General features: G+C 40.0%; 1 long non-coding RNA gene across 1 annotated transcript in view; it reads right to left on the bottom strand.

Moving 5' to 3' along the window:
• Positions 1-1,081: 1,081 nt before the first annotated feature.
• LOC143392577 (uncharacterized) overlaps positions 1,082-23,864 on the bottom strand; it is a 141,277-nt gene continuing 118,494 nt past the window's right edge. The window contains exon 3 of the long non-coding RNA XR_013090380.2: positions 1,082-1,158. This is a non-coding gene — a long non-coding RNA (uncharacterized LOC143392577). The remainder of the gene's footprint in view (positions 1,159-23,864) is intronic.

Below are 23,864 nucleotides of genomic sequence, written 5' to 3'. Positions count from 1 at the left end.
TGTGCCTTGTCAATCTTCTATTAAAAGCATCTGTGTTCTTGGCTCACTTGGTAGATGTGTCCAGGGTTTGTCCCATATCCTACCTACCAAGTGCCACTGTGATGGGTTTCAATTACAGATGTCCCTATAGCAGAAAGTACACGGGCTTCAGAAAAGGACAATGACAATGTGGGGAAAGGAAGGAGGGATGGCCTCTGGGGAGATCAGATTGGTGTCATGAAGAGGATACTGGGTTATTCTACCCCTCTGTACATGCTGTCTGCTCTGCATGTGATGCCCTTCCTCAACTCCTATCTTCTTCTTTTCGAGTGTAATTTCTGGTCTTCTTCAAGAATCAGTGCTGACTTGAACCATACTCAATCAGCACCTGGCCCCTAGGAATCCTGTGAAATCTCCCCCCAAATAAATGACTCAGGAATGATGCTATGTCTCCACCCCTCCCCGACATTATACTACCCACTTACTATCTGGCAGATTCCCACCATCACCACTTTTTTTTTTTTTCATTCTCAACAGTTTCCCAGATCCCTTTCCCTCCAATTTTCCCCTAAGTGGAGTCACTAGATTAAAAACAGAATATTCTGTCAATTTTGAGAAGCGACAAATAAAGTTTTAGTGTGTGGTCTAAATATTGCATGTATTGTATTTTCACTCATTAACCATGACAATCATACTCCTTAGACCACTGAGTTGGTGCCTTGTGCCCTCCCTGCCCTGGGACAGCCATTCAACTGCAGGTTAACCTTCCTCCCAGCCCTGCCGAGAAAAGGGACACCCCCTTCCACACACTTCCGCCACCCTGGGAAAGTAATCTAAGGTCAGTTTCAGATCCATTTATGGTTTTGTTTTTTTTTTTCCCCTCCTATACTGGGTGTATTTAATCAGTAGAAATGAAATTTAAGTGTTTCAATTCAATATAATAGCAGTTGTTCAATTAATTTTTAAATAGAAGAGTTACCACTTACTTTTCATTTAAATGTAGTTTAATAAATTGTATGACTAGTATGACTCTGACATTTTGCAGTCTGTAAAATCCATGTTTAATTTCAAAGATTGGTGTGCTGGATGTAGAGCCATTTACCTTTTCAGTTCCTGTGAGCTCTTTCCACCCCTTTTTTCTTGAAGGAAGCAAGGTGATCCAGCTGGGAAGGGAGGCATCTGCAGAGACACATTCAATCCCATCAGGAAATGTCCATCATTAAGAAATACTGTTCACAAAAAACAAAGTGTCCCTCTTTATTTTACCATCTTAGCCCATAGCACTTTAAAAATGAACACAGAAACATCTTGGATTCCTCTAACAAATCTCTTCTGCCAAGATTAACATTGTTTCTACTTACATCTAATCTCCCAAGGTGAAAAACTGCAACACGGATAATTTATAGCAGTATTACCCTAACGTTTTCACTTTATGACACACAGAAAATCATAATTTCATGAGTCGAGTAAGTTGGAAAGAATTTGGGAAATTCTACAAGAGGCTTAGTAATGAAATTAATTAATAAAAAATATTTTTTAAAAAATAAAATATGTTGAAAGATTAAATATGGAATTTGATTAAAATCTCCCAGTTAATAATTCTCTACTGAGGGACACCCAATGCCTGGCTTTTAAGAGGGAGGGATAAAAATTACATGTGTTGACAGAAAAATACAAAAATAAGAGAAAATTAAGAAAAAAATCTAATATTTTGCACTCTAAGCAAAGCAAAGAACTTCAATGTTGATAAACACATCATGACAAAAAGAATAAGCAAACTAATACTTGTTTTAACCGGAAGATCCAGGAAATGAAATGTTGTTTAGCTGTCTTGGAACACTTCCTGTGGCAGGAGTATTCAAAGAATTGCCTACAATCAGTCATCACAGAAGTTAGGAAATTTATACACAAAGTTGTACATGGAAAGTTCAAATAAAATTGAAAATTTCTAAATAGCTATCAAATTGATTTTTACATTTTTTTACCACTATAAGACACTTTTGATTATCAATATCTCAATTATTAATACCCGTAAGACATTACAGTCACCTCTGGACCATCCAGCATGTCTGGGGATGTCAGCCTCATAGAAAGAGGCCACAGCAAGCTTGCACCCTGGCCCATAGCTAGCCCATGTGATAGGGCAAATGAGTGGGTACCAAAGAAGAGAAATGTTTTGACCAATTGAAAATCATCCCCAAATATTGAGGATTGTAGAACATTGAGGAGAGTTACCCACGGTAAACTCAGGGATAGCCTTTCTTTCCTAGCCAGCCTGATTGCATGGACAGAGATAGTGCCACCATTCCATTGAGTCACATGTGCTGAGTGACTGCAGAATGCCAGGCACAGGGGGTGAGCCCTGGAGCGGGAAGAAAAAATGCAAAAACCTTGGTCCTATTCATAGCAGCTTGCAACTCACAGAGTGAGATGAACCCACAAGCAGAGATGCAAAGGTTCACATGCCTCATGTCCCACTATCAGGTTGAACGATTCTCAATTCAGTGACTCTTCTCTGCCATACCCAATTAATGCTCTAACCAGGCACACTTAATTTTACAGAGCATCTTGCTGTCATTCTCCTGAATAATTCTCTTTTTCCCAAGAATATGTCTTAAATTTCACTCCTAAAAGTGTTTTTCTGCATGGAAGAGTATGCCACTTTCTTCTTCTCACTCGCAGCTAGCCCAGATGGTTTCAGAGCTTGGAAAGAAGGGCATGGCACCACCAGGCACCATTTTGTGAATGCAGTACCTTCCTATATGCCTGGCATGGAAAACCCAGACCGCTGAAGTGCTGGGTTGAAAACGCCCCCAAGGGTGTTAAAGGAAGGAGAGTTTTCTTTACTCATCCGGCTTTCTGGGCCTCAGCAGGGTTTCCATGAGCAGATGACTTTGAAATTGTCAGCCAAACCCATGCTTCTCAAGAGCCCTTCTCCTTTAGTTCCAACCCTGAAAGGATCACAGTATTGAGCCATGTGCTTTTCTTGACTGTGTCATGGATGGCACATCCATCAGGGAGTCCCATCTGAGCCCCCAGCAAAACAAAATTAACTAATGTGCATAAATTAGCACCAAACATCTACCCAGTGGAGAAATGCCAAAACTATTCTTTTTACAACAAATAACTGACCATCCCCCAGTTTCCATCAGCCTCTTTCTTCAACAGTAACCCCTCACCACACTTCTGGGTAACATGTATAGTTGACCAAGTAATTTCAAATGCATTCCCTCATTTGCCCTGTGATGTTTGGGAGGCAGGCAATGTAGAGGTTTCATTGTTATTATATAAGTGAGGAAAATAAAGCTCAGAGGAGATAAATAGCAAGTCATACAGTCCAATCTTGAAGAGGTAGTTGTTGAATTAAGATCTTCTAACTGAATTCCGTGTTCTTTCCATTATACCATTTACATCCAGCAAGGAACCAAAGGAAAGTTTGAGAGGAATTACATTAAAGAAGATACCAGGATCCTGTTCTCTCAAACTCCAACACACAATTCACCAGAAGTACCTAACAAAAGCGTATGAGTCACCTTTGATGTAAGTTGATTCTGAGAAAACCACACACACACACACACACACACACACACACACACACGTGCACATTTGTATGTATATAAAATTTATCATCTTAATATTTAAAACCACTCTCTGCATTGTTTTTTTTCAATGCAATAAGTGCATACAGAACATAGTGGATAGCTGGATTAGTTTATTCATTCTGTAACAACTACTTGTTAAGAGAATAAACTAATGCTTCTCTCTCTTATAGCTACATCTTTTTTCATATCCCACAATTGTTCTTCAACCTCAGCCAGCCCCATCTCCTCACTGCCCACCAACCTGATGCAGTACTGGAATGAGCTCAGTGGAAGGGGATGCAAGATGCTGAATGGATCACAAGTAGACAGAAATAAAACAGCAGTCTCTGTTCTGCTTTTTCTGCTGAAACATAACCTACAAACTCCAGCTTCAGAGGTCACTGGGGTAAGAGAATGCTTCAATCTTTTGGGACAGGTAATCTTTTTGGAAATAGATATTCAAATCTCATTTTGTAGACGAAGGGCTATATGCTCAGAGATATTAAATAACAAGCCAAAGATGACATGACAGGCAGGGGATGGAGGCAGAGTTTGAACGAGGTTCTTACTCTTCAGCTTACCCTTGTATCTCCAGCGTGATTACCCTCCCTACCCATGCCCCAGTGCTCTGTAAAGGTTTCTAGCACATTCCACTTGTGCATCACTGTACTAGATGTTTATTCAACTCTTCCCCAGACATCTCTGGGTGATGGCTACCTCCCTTAACTCCTTTGAGGCTTTCCTCGCATTTTACCTACTTAATGAGCCCTTCCCTGACCACCTGAAATTGTAACTCATCATTTATATACCCTACCTCCATGACTCCAGATTTTTCTTACTCATTTTGCTCTTTTTCCATTGGACATATTATTATATCTACTAAAAACATTTAGTTGTTGATACTGTTTATAGTTATTATCCACATAGATTTTGTCTTTTTAAACTCATGGATGCATCTAGAACACTAAGAATGGCATGAATATAGCAGATGTCCACACAATGTTTGCTGAATTTGAGGAATAAGTAGATAGCAGATGTGAGAAACATGCTCACCTCTCCAAACCCAAAGAATGAACTGAGAGACAAAAGGTACAGAGAAGTGAGGCTTTTAATGATGGTCTTGCAAGATTGGTATCTGGGGGAGCAGACACACCTAGAGCAATTACAATCAGCATTTATTCCCTAGTGCACAAGGTCCCCCAATCCCTACCCTGATTCCTCAGTGTCTGAGTACCATAGGATGTGCAGCCTTCCCAAATGTCAAATAGTTTTACTGTCTCCTATTGGGTTATTTAAAGAAATGTACCTTTAGTTGTGCCCACCTCCCTTTGCTCTCTTGTGGCATGAAGGCCTTCTTGGGTTGAGTGTAACTTGCAGTTTATCTCTGTTGGTTTGGTCAATCCTTCCCCCTCACCTCCTGTTTATCAAGGGACCATGAATTTGTCACACTCTGGTGTTACCTGCTTTTAGCTTTCCATTCTGCTCTCCCCTCCAGCTGCTTTTCTTACATCCCGATTTTACCTTTAAGGCTAAATACTATATTCTGCAAATGGATCACTGGACCTTCAATTTCTCACAGTAGACCACTTGGTCAGTGTGTGTTGAATGAATAAAGTGATAAGACTCCTTGCCTTACTAAGCCTTTGAGTGGATTCCATTTATTAATGCAAGACCCAATGACACATAAAAGATCTCATTTAATCAGCCTCTAAGTTCTTTGAGATAAAGAAACAGATTCCATATTACAGATATGTGGGCTAGAAGAAATAAAATTAAATTAAGCAACAATCATGTCTGGTAAGTGACAGAGCAGAATTTGAACTCTTTTCTGTGCAGCCCTAAAGCTCGGGGTCATCCTACCCTATCACAGCGCTTCTCAATGAACTCACCTAGAAAAGAGCTAACTCTACTAGGGAAATTTTGACCCTTGTAAATAGGTAAGTTTTAGCCATTCATAGTTATTATTATTTTCTTACTCAGGGCAAACTCAAGATGAACTTGATCATTTCCCGGACTTATTATTCTAGAGCCAGGAAGCAATGCCTGTTGCTGTACAAGGCCTGACAATTTGCATTTCTAATCATTCAAGAATTTAATTAGTATCATGGCCTTAATCAGGTGTGCTGCGAATACAGCTGATGTCATCAGAGCTTACTTAATTAGTTTGAAGGGGAAGGAAGTTTTTTACATTCTGAATATGTCTCCACCCGTATAAAGGTGAAGGGCCTCAGGGGTTTGAGGAGAAGAAAAGAAACCAACTTAAAATCTGGATTCTGTGATTAAAGACTTTTTTTTTTTTTTACATTTCCTGGGAAAGGTTTCTGAAACTATAATATCACTGAAATGAAAATATGATGGTAACCAAGTGCCAACTTCAACCAATTTCATTGAGGCATAATTTACATACCATAGTGTTTATCACTTATGATGGATAAACACTACGGTCCTTCAATTCAACGATGATTTGTAAATCTGTAGAACCTGGCAAATATCACCATGACCCAGTTTCAGAATCTCTCTAGCATCACTCAGAGTTTCTTTAGGCCTGTTTGCAGTCACTCCCTTCTGCCCCACCCCACAACCCCTTTCCAGCCCAGTCCAACCACTGATTTGCTTTCTGTGTCTATAAATTTGTTTGCTTTCTATGTCTATGAGTTTGTCTTTTCTGGATATCCCATATAAATTGAACACAACAGTATGTACTGGTTTTGAAAAGAAGCTATTCTTTCTAAGTGACTTTTTTCCTTTAACTTGATTTTGAGGTTCATCTATGTTGCATCATGTATCAGTATTTTACTTTCTTTTATTGTTGAATAGTATTTTATTGCATGGATATGCTTCATTGTGCTTGTTCATTCATCAGTTGATGGGCATTTAGGTTGTTTTTCCCCTTTGGCTATTATGAATAATGCTCCTATGAACATTCATGTACAAGTCTTTTAGTGGATATTGTTTTTTTCAATTCTCTTGAGTAGATTCCTAGGAGTGGCATTAACAACTCTCACTTTATTTTTCCATTTAACTTTTTAAGAAGCAGCCAAACTGTTTTTCCAAAGTAGCTGTTCCATTTTACATTCCCACTAGGAACATGTAAGGGCAAGCACTGATTCTTAAAATTGCTTTGGATGGTAGAATTGAAAGTCTTTGGCTTCTTATGTTTAGCCTCTGAACTGTAGCCTTATAAGAAAACTGCGAAATATCCAAATCACACTGTATACTGTTAAAGAGAAGAAATGATGGGAAATTAATTGAAATAAATGAAATTTAGACAAGAGAAAGGATTTGTAGCAAATAAGTAGTACTCAGTTTTCATTTGCTAGGAAATTAAATCAATCAATTAAGTAAAAGAACTTTCAAGAAAGATCAGTTAGATTTGCCATATAGATTTCTCATTTACCCTAATTCACTCTGAGGTTATATAACAAAGACACTAGTTTCATAAATAAATGAAATAACATTTTCCTTCTGTTATCTCCATATCATGAAAGAACATTTTATGGACTTCATCTAGTTCTAGCATGTATCAGTAAAGCTGGGTTGAGCCTGCTTGCATATGAAAAGCTCCAAGCTATTTCATTTTGTCTGTGACCTTCAGACAAAATTCTGATGAGATCTACAACACCAAAAGAAGGGCGATGCACCCAACTCCTGAGCTGCAAATTTACTTGGATCTCTGTCACGCAGTTCATGAGTTCATCTGTTTATTTGGGAAGACATGAAAATGTTGTTTGAGATGCCAAGAGGAGTAAGACATGAGCTGGGACTTCAAGGGAGAAACAGACCTGTCAACCAACGCTGTGGCAAAGTATTGTAAGTACAGCATCGAAGAAAATACAGATTGGAGAAGGAGTGAGAACAAAAAAGAAGGAACTAGGCTAGGAAAGTCAGCAACAGAAGAGGTAATTCTTGAGTTGCTATGCTAAAGAGGAGTGGGTGTTTGTCAGACAGCCAGGAACAGGATGAGAGATGGCCATTCTAGCTAGAGGCTCCCACAGGAGCAAAGGCCTGGAGCCTTGAGAAAACAGCAAAAACCTTTGGCATGGCTCCAGCAGCTGAGGAGCAGATGAGGAAGGCTGGTGAGGGCCTTGTTTGTCCTAGTAAAGAGACTAAATTATCGCAGGGCTAGATCTGACATGTAAGATTTAAATTTGCTCCATTTGATTTTGAATACAGTAAAGAGGATAACAATTAGGAGGCAATGTGAGTAGCCAGGCTAGAGACTGAAATAAATACATAAGTAAGTAAATAAATAAATAAAGGAGGCAGAGGATAGTAGCCTTGCTCAGTGGGTGGGATCAACAGAGTAACTGGGACAGAGAACCATGTTCTAAGGCCCATGATAAAATGCAGACTTCTAGGTCCCTTCGGCATGATGTAAAGGCTGGCCTTAGCCTCAGAATCAGCATTTTAACAAGTATTCCAGGTGATTGTAATGCAGCTTGATTAGAGATGCTCACCTGCAGAGTATTGAAGATTCACAATTCAGAGGAGCCGAGCAAAGAATATTGGATTTCAGAGCTCACTAAAAGCAGTGAAACCAGGAGGGCCCTGGAGATACATAAACTGCCAAATGTTGGGTGAACTTTGCCTCTGGCCCCTCATGCTGGTCCAGTAACTCTGGAAAAGAAAAACTACACTTAAAAAAAAATTAAAATTAGTCAGCACAGGCAACTGAATTTAATTGGAGTCTCTTTGCCCATATATGAGATTCCAAAGAGGCTAACTGTGCTCATCTCAGTGAATTTATATCTCATCACACAGGTAAGAGACTTAATATTTCTATGAATTAACTTCTGATACAAAAATGTTATTCTACCTTTAAAATATCCTCTCTTTCCCTCTCCTTCTCTTTCATCTATTTGCCTACTTAGGAGAGAGCTCTCGGTATTATCTCTTTCATACCATAAATTCCAAAAGCAAAGAAACTGAAGTTGTCAAAAATCATTTTGTTTTGGTGGGCCAGTAGAAAATAAGCACTGAATAAATACTTTCTGATGAGGAATCTGCAGATATGTTGATGCCTTGTTTGCATATTTCTATAAATGCTAAGTATATAATTTGTGTGTAATGTCAATTTAAGAGAGTGTGTTACTGTGTTCTGTTTTGTTTTGCAAATTTTTAAATTAAAAAAAAAAAAACAGAGTAATAAATTAAGCATTTTAATTAAGTGACGTGGCACACTATTAATGCATTTCACTGCTTATGCTATCTCATGACTCAGATAACTGTGCGTCCAATAATGTCCTTATTAAACATCTACACTCACTACCAGCCTGATGGAACATATTCAGTGGGCACCCAATTTGCATTATGTCTTCCAACCAGAATTCCAAACACTGACTAAAAGTCCCCCATGTTTACTACCTAATGTTTCCATGGTAGGTACTAAGTGCTAGGTGCATTACATGAAAGATATCATTGAATATCCACAGTGACCTGAAGTAGTCCATGCCATTATTTTTCCCATTTTACAGATGAGAAAACAGAGGTTTAGAACAATTGGGTGAACATGGTCAAAGCCATGGACAAGTAATTTTTTAAAAAAGGAAGGATTTTACCTTAATCTGAACAGGCTTTAAAAATGATCCCATGTTGCTTCTCAAGTTTCCATTCTAACCAAGCAATAAAATGAGTGACTTTAATTTAATGGAAATGAAACAAAATCTGAAGTATGGAAAATCCTGTCTCCCAATGGTTTTCTGCAGAAATTACCAAGTGGGAATTCACCCTGCCTTTCCTTCAGGAATGTGATGGTTAATATGAAACATGCTGATGTGCAGGGAAATAAAGCCCTGATCTGGAGCATTTGTACATTTCCATGGTGTCTCATTTCTCACCAATCTCCACTACTGAAGGCAGAGGTGGCAAGAGATAATGTAGGGAGTTAGCTCATGAGCTACTCAGAGCCGGTTCCAGGATACCACTGTGCCTGTTCCCCACGAACGATCAAGTTTCTCGTGGTTTCTGGACCAGGCCCAGAGATCTTGAACTAGGGAGATGATACCCTCTTCTTGGGTAGGAAACAGCTCACAGGAAAGGGTGGTGCCCCACTATCTACAACAGAGTGCTGGGATGTACATGCCACCAAGCTATTTTTAATTAAAAAGTGATGACAGCTGAATATATTCCCTGACTCTGCAGCTAATAACTTCCTGAGCTAGACCTCACTTGTTAGACCCACTCCTGAAACCAGACCAGAAGTCCCGGTGGGGCTTCTATTATTGGCTATAGCTGTTTCAACAGATGCAGGTCTAACCAAATCCAAGTCTAATAGAAGCATGCAAATGGGGAAATAAGAGGGAAAATTTTATGTGCTAAATCACGTCCACAAAGGGAGAAGTAAGGATAAGCAGCTGTCTGGGAGGGAGAAGACCAAAGATCCATTGTTGGAGAAGTCCTACAAGGCAAGAATTCATTCCATCGGCCATCGTTCATAGCTGTGACTTGTTATCTATTTATTTCTCACGGTAAAAAAATGTGCCTGGCGGCCCTGTTATGAACACAGTTGTGTGTGTGTTCGTTAAAACATGGATTTTGTAGTCACACATACTTGAAGCACTTTATCTTCTTCAGTATCATTCCATCCTCACTATTTTGCCCATTGTATAGCTATGGAAACTGAGTTGCAAGAATTTAAATGATGGTTTCTGAATTGAAACCAGGATATGCCTAAAAATAGGGCCCGAGCTTTTTATAATGTACTTGAAGCTTCTCCCTTCCTTCAACAGCTTGTCTACCTTCCCCTCTGCTCTCTTTCTCCCCTCTTCACCCTCCCCTCCCCTCCTCTCCATAGTCACCTTCATATTTTCTCCCAACAGCAAGCCATTCCTGCTACTATCACTTGGAGGGAGATGTCCTCTTCCTAACTTTATCCTCTACACCTGTGTGAATCTTAGCCCTTCCTTAAGGCCCTATTCAAGTTCTGACCTTCCTGCAAGTTTCCTCCGATGGTTCTAACCCACTTGGCATTAATTTTGCCTTGCCTCAGTTACTCTCTGTTTTAGAACTAATTTCTTTTCTGCCCTAAAGTACAAATTAACATGGGCAGAAGCCACATTTAGATTTTCTAATGCTAAGCTTTAGTTCATTATTTTTTATTTTTTTATTTTTTGGTACTTGGGAGTGAGCCCAGGGGTGTTCAACCACTGAGCCATACCCCTAATCCATATATTTTGAGACAGGGTCTTGCTAATTTGCTTAAGGCCCCACTGAGTTGCTGAGGTTGACTTTGAACTTGTGATCCTCCTGCCTCAGACTCCTGAGCCATTGGGATTTCAGGCGTTCACCACAGCACCAGGCTTTTGGTAGATATTTAAAACAGTTTAAATTAACTAATAGTACTGTGCCCATGGGTCTATGGATGGAATGAAGCTCTGAGAATTCTAGAATTGGAGGAAGAGCCAACATTGCTGAGTACTGTCTACATGCTAAGGCCTATGTTATGCATTTTGTACATAGGACTTGATTTACACCTAATGGTTAATAGCATGACTCCATTTCCTAGCCAATAATCTTTCTTGGACTGGACAATTCCTATGACATCATCTCAACTTCTCCCAATTTATAGATTTTAAGAAAGGCCCAGGGAAGTTAAGAAATTGGCTAACACCATATTATTAGCTGAGCTATGTCTTAAATCCAGACCAGTCTGACTCCAAAGCCATACCATAATGCCATGTAGATCATTATGTTCACTCTTGATTTTTTGCTTGTTTGTTTTATTTTGGGGTTTTTGCTTTGTTTTTCTTTGGCTGTACTGAGGATCAGACCTAGGAGCTCTCCCATGCCAGACAAATGCTTTACCACTGAGCTACATCCCATCAAGCACGTTCTATTGCATCCATGAGAAAGCAGCTGATCAAAACCCCAGGAGAAGGGCACTGGAGCCACTCCAATGAAAGAAATGCTAAACGACCACTTGGTAATATGTCCCTAATATGCAGAAAGTCATTCTTCATGTCTATCCTAATTCTCTCTTGCTTCCATTTCATGCCATTTCCTTTTGTTTTGAAGGCAAGAAAAAGGAAAACAACCAGCTACCATTTCCTAGCCAATAATCTTTCTTGGACTGGACAATTCCTATGACATCATCTCAACTTCCTTTTTTCTAGTATAAAATATAGCAACTCGCCCCTTAGAGTGATCGCTGTCCTCACCGGTTTTTCCACCCAGAGTGAATTACAACTGTCATCAGGGGACATTCGTAAGAACCACCAGCGGGACTGGCTAATCCATGGACAGATGTTCTCAGATCAAAGATGCATGTTGAAACCAGCCATCAGAGCAAAGAAACAAAGTTCATGGAGGAAAAAATGATGCTGGAAGCCAACAAGTCCCCCATCACCATGTTACCAGCCATCCCCACTGCCCTCACGATAAACTCAGAGCCAGGGTGTTGGAGTGGGGGTAGAAATGAAGCAAGAAGACCATGGCAGCTAATAATCTGGGAGACCCAGGGATTGGCAGGCAGCTCCCATTCCTGGCATCTGGGGAACAAGGGCAGCTCAGGAAACATAAAAACTCAGTGGAGACCAGAGGAGGGGAGACTTTCAAATGAGAGTGTTAAATGTCTGGAGCCCAGTGACTAGGACAGTCCTTGCCAAATGCGACACTGCAAACAGGAGAGCTTTCCTGGGCTCTGGATTTGGAGGCCACAGAACAATGACAGGGAAAACCTGTAGGGAAAATGACGACAACACTGCAGCCTCCTTTAGCATGGCAAAATCCTTCCACAGTTCTTACAGGAAGCATAAGAATCAGCCTGCAGCCAGGAAGAGGCTGGCTCCTTGGTCAGGAAGGGCAGTGGTGTGGCTGGCTCCCTGAAACAGACCAGTCCAGTCCGTTTCAAGAACAGAGCCTGTGCCGTTTACCTGCAGATCAAAGTTCACTCTTAATAAGGCATGTGTTGGAGAGGGCAGAGTGCAGGGTTGCCCCTGCATTCCATTAAAAAGGGATTATGGGCTGTCTGACCAGGTAAGCAGTGTGATCTGAGAACAGAAACTTGCCCTTTGGAGTGTGTGTGTGTGGGGGGGGGGGGGGGGACTGTGGCAAAACAAAAGCCTTAAGAGACACAATCAGCAACTGTTCACTGCAGCAGGGTGGTAGCGTGGTGTCTGTGTTTGTGCGTGTGTGCAAGGGCGTGTGCAATATTTTCTGCTGTTGCTAAGATGGTTCCCCCCTTCACTGGCCTCTCGCCCAATCAAAAGGTAGCTGCTCCTCATTGGCTGCCTGGCTTTATCGAATGACCATGACGAGCTGGAGTTGAGCCCACCTCATTGGTTTATTCCTATGGCCCATTGTCAGGGGAGAGCAAATCAGACACCTAATCAATATTTTGTGAAGTGGCACTAGACTCCTGGCAAAATTTGCATTAAATTTCTCCCTGTCTGTGCCTTTGCACTCAGATAAGCATCATATTAACTTCGGGGATACAGAGAGAGGCAAGCAATCAAACACTGTCATCCTTCAGCCATTTTGGATATATTCCTGAGCCCAGGCAAAAATCTTGAAATGCTAAACATGAGACGGTGGGGTTAGCTGTAAATAAGACACAAATCTCCTGAGCAGAAACATATTTAACTAAGCTAAATTAACAGTGACCCTTCTCCATGAAACCTTGACTTTTCCTCCTTCCTTCTTTCCTTCCTTCCTTCCTTCCGTCCCTCCCTCCCTTCCTTCTTTCTTCCACAAATGAGTCAGGTTATATGGTAGCCCTGGGTACAGGGCTAAGGTAAGAACTATTTCCTTACTCCCTCATTCTATAGCAAAGCAGAAATAGAGCTTGACACATTTGAAATTACCTGGCTTTGAAGGAAATCGGGCTCAGATCATCCATGGGATGAGATGGAATCAAGGTTCCACAGATAAGAGGGAACCATGGTGAAGGAGGGGTCTCCTGATGGGACACAGGTTTCTGGGTCGAAATTTGGTCTAGTAACCAAGGTTTCCCAGAATTCTACATAAACCTTGGTTTAAATGTGAATGAGTAGGAATCTTGAAGAAGAAAAAAAAAATTTTGAGGATGAATAAATGTCCTTTCTTTCACAGAGAAGACAAAAGTACCTAGAAAAGAAATTCCACATGCCTTCTGTCTACCACCCACAGCAGCCACGACGTCTGCACCTCTGTGCTCCTCCCTGATACAATGAACAAAGAGGCTGTTTCCATCCGAACCAGCCCTATGTACTAGCCTCCTCCCGATTTGCCTTCTCCAGGCTCTCCTACAGTTTTCACCTTATTCTCTTATATCATCAAATTTTCAAAACTCCCCCTGACTTCAGGTGCCATTTTCAGCACCATTAAAATATGTCGCAATATTCCTTGTCTTTAAAACTAAAGATAAAAAGAAAAAGAAAACACCACTCCCCTTAGCTTTGAAAGGCTTTCTGTTCAGCTGGCACATGTGGTCCGACTCTGCTGATTGTTAAAACAGTGAAACACTAGCAGACGTGTTGGGAAGCACTTCTACTGTGCGTCCTCCAACTACCTGCTCCCACCTTTCCCAATGTAGCCTCTCCCCTGGGACCCCCTGGACATCCCAAGTCCCAGCAACCAAAGGGCCAATGTCAGGATCAGCAGGGCCCTCCAGGACCCTGTTCCGGAGGATAGTCAGCCTCACTTCCACATCCCATAGTTATTCCCATTTCATCCCTGCTCAGACCCAACGTTTTCTTTGGGTCATTATTCTCTATTTTCTTCCCTTTTGGGGTAAAATACTTGAAAGCATAGTCTATTCTTACCATCTCTATTTCTCTCCTGCTTTTCTTTTAAACCCATCCCAAGCAGGTCATCTTTCCCATCTCCCCAGCAGCCCAGTTCTGTCAATGAACCTCTACTTTGCTAAATTCCAAGTTCATTCCCAGTTCTCATCTTAGGTGGCTTGTTGGCAGCAGTGGACACAGTATGTCACTCCCTTCAAACATCTTTCCTCCTTTGCTTTCTTCTTTGTCTCTCGGACACCATTCTCTTTTCTCCTTCCAGCTGTCAGCATTGGGTTCTTTGTGGATTCCTTCTCCTCTCCCTGATTCTAGCCATTGAAGTGCCCGGGCTCAGGGTCGGGACCTCATCCTCTTTTCCCCTCTGCATTTGCTCTCTGGGGGATCTCTCTCAGCCCCTGACATTGAATTCCACCTAAAATCTAGACTCATCTGTTCAACTGTCACTCACGTCTGCACTTGGGTATCTAATATTCTTCTCAGATTTAAGTCTTATGAAACTGTGCCCTGGCTCTTCTGCTTTAAACTTTTCTTCCTTGTTCTAGCCTTCCTTCTCCCAAGAAGCAGCAGCGGCATCCCTCCCATTACCTAGGTCCAAATCCTTGGTGTCAGCCTGGGTGCCACTTTCTCTCACACCACACTGTAATCTACTAGCCAACCTGAAGCTCGGCCATTCACATTAGATCCAGGATCTGGCCATTTATCACCATCTCCAAACATAGCCATTCAAATCCAAATCACCGTTAAGTTTCCCCTTTATTATTTCAACGACCATCTATAAGTCTCCCTGCTTTCCCTCCAGCCCCCTCAACCATCCCTTCTCCGTGTAGAAGCTGAAGAAGTCTTTTTCATAGATAGTCAGTTCATAATACTCCTCTGCTCAAAGTGTTCAAATAGCTTCCATTTCATCCAGAATCAAACCCAGAGTCTATGTATAACCTGGGCATTGAAAGATACCCATAGTTAACTCATTAGGTTCTAGCTTTACTCTATGATGTGGCCATCTTGCACATACATTTGGTCCTCCAGATGCAGAAACTGAGAATTCAACCAACCATGGATCAAAAATATTCACAAAAAAAGTCTTGTATTGAACACGTACAGATGTTTTTTTCTTGTTTTGATTCACTAAGTAATGTAACTATTTATAAAACATTTACATTGCATTAGGTATTATAAATAACAATGATTTAAAGTATACAGGAGGCTATGCAGAGATTATATGCAAATAATAAGTCATTGACAGTGTCTGGTATCTTGCAGATATTTGGAACCAATCCTCAGTGGACGTTGAGAGACAATTATAACTTATTAATCACAAGGAAGATTGGGTGGAAACGTGTATGCTTTAATATGCAAATCTAAACATAAAACAAAAACAAAATAAGTGATCAATTTAAATATTAATAGTCATTTATGAACTTTAGTATTTGAGCTACTATATTCCCTTACTATGCATTAAATGATTCCATTTTGGTCTCCATTGACATCATGAGCTTTCATTAAATTATATCTAATTTTCAATGTATGTAGTTAACATTCACAATAACTGTTGAATGAGTGAATGCTTAGGAAATGAATTTCTTATTTCTAATAGATGATGATGAGGTAACCATAAATTGAATATCTACCATGTGAAGTATTTGGGTTTCTCATACTTAAATTATATATTTTCTTTAACAATTTTATTATCACCATTTTATTTATTTTTAAGTAGAATACTAATTATGTTTACTAAATGGATCCAGTGTACATTTATATAGCATTCACTGATCAAATCCAATCTCCTTTTTCCTACCCTCATTCACACACAACCTTTCCAATCACTATTCTACTTTCAGGTTGACTTTTCTTTTCTTTTTTTTTTAAAGCTTCCACATATGAAAGAGAACATTCTGCACTTGTCTTTCTGTGTTTGGCTCATTTCACTTAACATAATGTCTTCCAGTTCCTACCATTTTGCTCCAAATGACAGGATTTCATTTTTCTTTATGGCTAAATAATACTCCACTGTGTATAAATATCACATTTTCTTTATCCATTCAACTGTTGATTGCACCTAGGCTAACTCCATGTCTTGAACATTGTGAATAGTGCTACAATAAACATGGGTGTGTAGGTATCTCTTTGGTATGCTGAATTCACTTCCTTTAGGTATATCTCTCCATTTTAAAGTTGAAACCACATTTTTGTGACTCAGAAAAGATGCATGCCTTAATCATAGGAAATAACAAGTTTGAAACTTAAACAGCAGTCTGCATGGCCTCAATGCTTGTGCTTTTACCATAGTTGTATCCTGGTGAGCCACTGCATAGCTGCGAAATTTTTCAATTCATAATGCTTTCATCATTCCTGCAACAAACACTAAAGACCACTGGAAAGTAAGAGGCTGATCCACCTGCCCTTAGACTCTGAGTGGGCAGACTCCAAAGAGGCTCATGGTCAAGCAAGAAGAAGAAAACCAAGTCTTCTGCTCCCCTTCTAGTATTTCTTCACCAGTGTCTTATGCTGTCTTATATTTTCTAAGCTAAGTGAGTGAATTGGACCTATTTAATTATATCTAATTGTCAAGATATGTAGTGAACAGATTGCTAGAATCTCTAATCCCCAAGTTTTTACAGTTTACTAATCACCTTTCCTAGTACATTAGGCTTTAAAATGCCATTTCCCCACCTCTTAGAAGGCAGGAACACATTGCTACTATCTGGAGATGCTCATAAGCCCTTGGGAGGCTAAGTCTAACTTACTGATTTTTTTAGTGTCAAGTTTTGTCAGGCATTCGCTTATAATGTGAAAAAAAATCTAAACAAATTCAAAATGATCCAATAAAGAACATGTTCAGTGTATGGGAAAATCCGCTAGATTTCATGGTATTTTTGAGAATCAAATTTCTTTTATCCAATCATGACTTGCCCCTATTTGTACAAAAAAAAAATGCCCCTTTTTGTTATGAGCCTTTGTTAATTATTCTCCTTCTGTGATCAAAGGAAGAACCAAAAAGGAAGATTCTATTGAGGAAACAAAACAATAGAGTGACAGAGGAAGACGCATCACCTATGCCAGGTAAAGATGAAGCCATAATTGCCCAAGTGAATTCAGATGAAAATACAGCTATTAGGACATGCATAGCTTCATTTCAGTTCTCCAAAGGTGAGTGGGGAGGTAATTCATAGAGCTCTGCAATGGGGCCAATTTCATGGACTGAGTAAGTGAATGGATGGCCATTCAGTCATTCAACAAGTAAACCTGCTGCTTTTAAGTCACAATTGTCAGTATTACAAAGGGAACTTCTCTGGGAAGCTCTCCTAGCAAGTGCAAGTTGTATATAAATAGCCACTCAGGTTGAACTTTGCTCTTAGGTACTTCAACACTTGTATGCCTGCACATCCTGCTGAAGGAATTCACTGTAGGACAATCAGAGTTAGAGAAACAGTATGACTATCCTGTCAGTATGGACTATTGAAAGAATTTTAAGACATATAAACATACAATGATGAACTAATGAAAACTGGTAAACTTCTTGTAAATGAATCGCTAAGATCACAGGCTACTTAGAGGAAATAATTTGAGACACAGGCCAGCCCAATGGTTTCACAAGCTAGGTGATTCTAACTCAATGATCCAAGAACCCAAATAAGTGCATTTAAAAAAAAAAAAAAAAAAAGAATCAGAAGTCTGATTTGGATTACTAAAATTAGTCTTGCAGCTGATTTTTCAGAAATTGGTTTTCTTAAGATGAAACAATAGATGCTATCACTCTTATTCAGTTAATAAGCTTTCTTCCAAGTACTTTCCATGTGTATGATCTGTGATCCCAAGGGCAGCAGTGGAGTTACATTTCTAGTGAGGAGGTCTCTTGTCCCAGAGCATTTTATTAGCAATGAATGAAGAAAGGAGTCTTAGTGAAATTCTAAAACCTAAATCAATTATTTTACAAATGGGAACACTCCTGAGGACTGGAAAAGTGTTACCATGACACAAATCACCTGTGCATTTGAGACATACCAACTACATGATCAGGGTTTGAAAGAAACTGGGTAAGTCCTTCCTGTTCCTCTTGGTATCTCGATAAAACTGTAGTGCTCTGCAGAGAATGATTTGAAGACTACTGACAGAGCTTATCTCCTCATTTCCCAAAGAGAGAACTTGAGACCAAGAAAAACAAAATGGCTACCCAAAATCATATATCCAGGTATTGCTAAGCTGGAACTATCTTTCTGATTTCCAAGATAGTGCTTTTACTCATACTAGACTCCTCTCAATTTCAGAGCCTACTATAGTCTCCTTACATAAAACTTTTCTATTTCAGGCAACCAGAGAAGGCCAGGCTGGGTCTGCGCCACACAGGGGCATTTGTCAATGCCAGTCTCCTGCAATGCAGTGCCAAATCCAGCATCTATTCCTGGTCCTTAGCACTTATGTTCTTGTAATTAAACAGCGGATATATCTAAACAAACCATAACTTCAGTGCCACATGGTCAAGCAGTAGAAAGGCCAAACGTGGATGGGTGCTGACTCATAAGGTAAGAAAGAGCCAGTTTATAAATTTCCAGTCTTGTTTGTCTCTGGTGATAGGTACATAAATATTGCAATTGCTACAGATGGCTTTTTATAAAACTTAGCTCCAAATAGTTCTCATCCCTAAGCAATTTGAACAAAACCTACTCTGTACCATTTTGGCTAGGTGTAAATGCTTGCAGGCCAGTGGGAAGGAGTTGTTTTCAAATTTGAGAAAGGGCTTGATTACTCAGTTGGACATGCCAAGGCAGTGTGGTGAGGAAACCCTTTGTGGCTTTTCATGGGACATCTTCTCAACCTTAGTGGCTGAGAGCATGTATGACTTCACCAGCTCTCTTCTTGGGACAGCCACCAATCCCAAGAAGTCACACCCAAACACAATCTGAAAGCAAGATCTGAAAGATTTACAATAGTATCAGCCTAATCTGAGACTTGTGTTGGTTTCTTCCATTGCTCCATTCTGGTTGTGGTCATTTTATTGGACTAACAAATTTTATTTTCCTCTTTGTGAAAAAAGTTATAGCCTTGATATTCAAATTGTGATTAAGTGTGTGTCACTTGGAAGCTGGTTAGCTAGACAGAATCCCATACTTCATAGACTCTGATCTATCTCACCAGAATCTGCATTTTAACAACATCTCCAGATGATTTTCAATGCCCATTAAACTTGAGAAGCACTGATCTGGAGATTTAGACCATGATCCTCTGGCTTCACTATTAGTTCCCATGTATAATTTTTTAGTTAATGGACAACTTTAGTTTGGGACATTTAAATAGAAAAAGAAAGGATCCCCCCAAAAATAATGCTACCTTAAAGTAAATAGTCTTTTTTCCCTAGCAGATTTATCACCCCATTTTCCCCTCTAGCATCTGTTGGAACAAAATTTGCTCTTGATCATTAGTGGGGACTTGGAGGGAATGGTATACATTGTGAACTGTGATAACTGCTAGTAAATATATTTGGCACTAAAAAATGCCTCCTTCACTTCTAGACATGCAGTTGGTCGCCAAGTCCTTTTGGTTTTACATATGAAATGATTTTCTAATCCAAGTGCTCCATTCTACCACTACTGTTTGGGTCCTTGTCATCTGTGGCATGGGCATTAAAACAGTCTTTGAGGGCTGGGGATGTGGCTCAAGCGGTAGCACACTCGCCTGGCATGCGTGCGGCCCGGGTTCGATCCTCAGCACCACATACAAACGAAGATGTTGTGTCCGCCGAAAACTAGAAAATAAATATTGAAAAATTCTCTCTCTCTCTCTCTCTCTCTCTCTCTCTCTCTCTCAACTCTCTCTTTAAAAAAAAAAAACAAACAACAGTCTTTGAGTTGCACACTTCACCTCCCTATGTTGTTTTGCTCGCATACAATGAATCCTCCAAACTGTCATAAGAAAGAAACTTCTCAGAGGCAAATGCGATCATGTTGCCTTTTTGCTTCATCTTCCCAGTATATCTAGGAATATTGTCAAGAAGTTCAGGCAAGCTGTTGGGTGATGTTGCATTTTTCTGCCTGCCCAACTGCATTTCTTTTCCTGTTTTTACTCAAACCTCCCAACACACATGTACCATGTCTCCTCCTTTGCCCTGGTGGCCTCTCTGATGGGAATATTTTTTTTCTTTCTCTCTCAGATAAATTTATTCTTTTAAGACCAGTAACTCTTTTTATCACCTCTGTGAACCTCTTCTTGGCCCTGATTCTCTACCACTGAGGTAGAGTTGAGCATCCTTGGAATCTGACTGCACTTCATCCCTGCTCTATGAGCAATGCTTCCGTGAATTATAGTATTTGTAAACACATCTCTATCCTTGCTCTACTCTATGAGACCTTGAGGCCAGGAACCCTGCCGTAACCTTCTTCTGTATCTTGAGTGTCAAGTACTAATGCCAACATACAATAGTCATTCAATAAATATTGATTGATTTAAATAAGTAAATGAATATAGTCACTATGCAAAATAGTTATCACAATACCCCTGGAAACTTTGGGAATTATACAGCAACCACATACCTAGTGATATGGTCAAGGAATTAATCTTTGAGTTTCTTCAATGATGGATATTGAGGAGCTTCGAGGATATCAGCCACAAAAGTTCCCTATGTGAGCTCTGCTAGTATCCTAAAGGGAAATGATCTACCTCTGATCATTTATTAAACGTCGGTGACATTTTAAAAACAGCAGAATTACAGCCTATGGCACAGCCAAGTCATGAGACTAAAAGTCTAAGACAGTAAACACGAAACCCATCTCCTCTCCCAGGTGGCCTAGAACTCTTGCCTTGTGGGTCTGATGGTGGAGTCAGAGGGAATAAAGACAGCAGGACGTATCAGTTGGAGAAAACCATTATAGATATTAGGTCTCAGCCTCTATTCCCTCAGATCCCCAAATTGAGGTCCACTGAATGCTCTTCCTCAAGCTCTGTTCACAATATCTCCTAAATCTACTTGGGCCTTGAGCATGAAGAAGTTCAGAAGCTCCAGTCTAGCATTCCTTCTCTGAGGTCAGACTACACTATCTCCTACCTCACGTCCCCAGCCCCTATTCCAGATGCCCAGAACACCCCAAATAACCCAGTGTATGTTGATGAAAACAACAATAAGAATGTTATTTCACATGAATGCACCCTCAGAATATGCCAGGTATGATTCTGTGTGCTTTACAAGTTTGTATTAATTTAACTTTTATAACGGACGCTTTACTAGGTACTCAACTGTGCATATATTACAGAGTAGGAAAATCAAGACACACAAAATTTCCCTATTTTATTTGTCTCTGGTTTCTCATCTTTATGTTGCATCTTATTATTGCAGAATCCATAATGATGACTGCTTGGGGGTTGCCTGATCCCTCAGATATTGTGCCCTAAACTTCTGAAGCTGGACTTGCACACCACTAGCCCCATGACCCATGCTCCCTGCCACCTCTCAATCTAGCCCCCCTATTGCAGAATCACCTGCTCACTGCAGCCCTGAATTGGAGAGAAAAGGTTAGATTTAAGCTCATTTATTCTTCACTGTATTTAACATGAACACTTAATGCTGATAGAAAGAATTAAACTCAGGGTATATAATATGAGTAAAATGACTAGTGGTAACAGGTATTTATACTACATAGTATCTGAATTAGTCAAAGAAAAGTCAAGGTGCTGTGTTAAAAGTAGGTCATCTTGTAGAATTCTTCTAGGATCTGGGCTCCATAAAACACTCTTTTTAATAAAACACAATATGCTCATTAACAAACTGAAGTATCTATATAGAACAAGAATCAAGCCATCACTGCTCCATTATACAGAGAGAATTTAAGGAAACACCAGATTCGGCGTTTCATTTATCCCCCTAAAGAGCCTGGCTCATGAATGGCACACTCCCTCCTCACGTTTGCATACTTCAGATAATAACAGCTCTCCATTTCATTCTCAGCGTTGAGGCCAATGTCAGAAGAAGCTGTTCCAGCAATGATTTCCCTTTCAGTCAGATAGGACAGGCAACTTGGGGAATAGGGAACTGGAGCTTTCTACTTCACGGGGCTTGGAGTTCTATTGCAGACAGTATATGCATTTCTCACAGTGAGAAACACAGACTAGATTCCATTGCCCTAGTTCATACTTCTAAATCAGACTCCCCCAAGTGTGACCAAGTTTTATCCACATGTGTAAAACTATGAATTTACAAAGGTGATTGTGATACTTATCACTGACTCTAGAATCATCATCTTAGAAGAGAAAGAATGCTACTAGATATACGTTCTGTTCCAATAAGATTAAGAAATACAAAAAAAGGTACTGATAAACCAAAGGATTAGGAAACCAGAGAGACACCTTCAGTACAAAAGAGTCCTGATCATGTGAAAATGGATTCTGCAAAGTCTCCTGAATGATGATTGCTCCTCAAAGATATCCAACTTGAGAAAAGAAGAGAAAAAAATAAATGTGCAGCTGGCCCTCACCTGAAAGAAGCACATATTAAAAATTCTTAAGGAATAAGAGATAAAATAGCAGTAAGAATATGAGTTTCAGAAAAGATTCCTGAAGGATTTTTTAAATTGTAGTTCACTGATTATCTGGTACATTTAATGGAATTTGCAAATATTTGATTAACACAATTTGAAGAGGGACATATTCAACTATCTACTCCATAAAAATAGGTTGAGCTCTGGATCTGTAAGTGTCCAAGCCAACAAAGGTAAATTTTCAGATTTTTCTTGCCATTGTCTTCCAGCTTGTGCTCCTCTTTGGTGACAGTGCTTGCCTGGATCAGGGATGTCATTCGAAGACAAAGCTCTGGTTTCACACAAGCAGGACCCATACTGAACTGCAGGAGCTTAGGGTCCTTTTTAACCAAGACAGGTCATTAAAAGAAATGAAAAGATGTCTTCTGCAGGCTTAATTAAGGAAGTTAATTCCAGGCCCCATCATAGGCCCATTAACCTTTCTCTGTTCCTAAAATATCTTATGTAATGTCAGAAAGAAGCAAAGATGGGAAAAGGAGCAGTGTAATTAAACCTACTTAACCTTAAAATGGAAATGTGTCAAGGGATAGAAGCAATTGGTATGATGCTCCTAACCTGTATTTATGACCTCAAAACCCAGAACCCATATGCCTCGTTTTGCTATGCTCTCCTCGCCTTTTCTTTGCTATTTTATTTTATCCTTGGTATTGGTGTTGGACGATTTGGCTGACTGGTTTACTTAGCAGGTCTGACCTGAACCATGAGAAATCATTCTGAAAAATCTGGAAGGGCAGCACTCTCCTGGTACAGGAAACGAACAAACAAATATTGCTGGTTTCTATAAAGATTTCTTGTTGCACAGAACATATCTAGTTTTTCAAGGAGATGGTTTTTCTTGACCCAGGAACACCTGGTCACTGGCTTCTCTCTCCCTGTCCTATAAGAACATGGCCTGGCTAGGGTTGAGTTTAGTTCAAGATCTGGGAGAACCTGACGGATATAGTTTTGAAATATATCATTATGGATGTAAATCCTTCTGGAATGATAAATTTTGTGGTCTGGATAGGTTCAGAGGTGAAATCATTGGATTAGGAGATCTTTAACTTCATCAGTGGATTAATCCA

This window comes from Callospermophilus lateralis, chromosome 2 (genome assembly GCF_048772815.1).
Source record: "Callospermophilus lateralis isolate mCalLat2 chromosome 2, mCalLat2.hap1, whole genome shotgun sequence".
NCBI lineage: Eukaryota > Metazoa > Chordata > Mammalia > Rodentia > Sciuridae > Callospermophilus > Callospermophilus lateralis.
The sequence above is the reverse complement of the archived record's forward strand: the minus strand, read 5'-3'. Positions and strand labels throughout refer to the sequence as shown.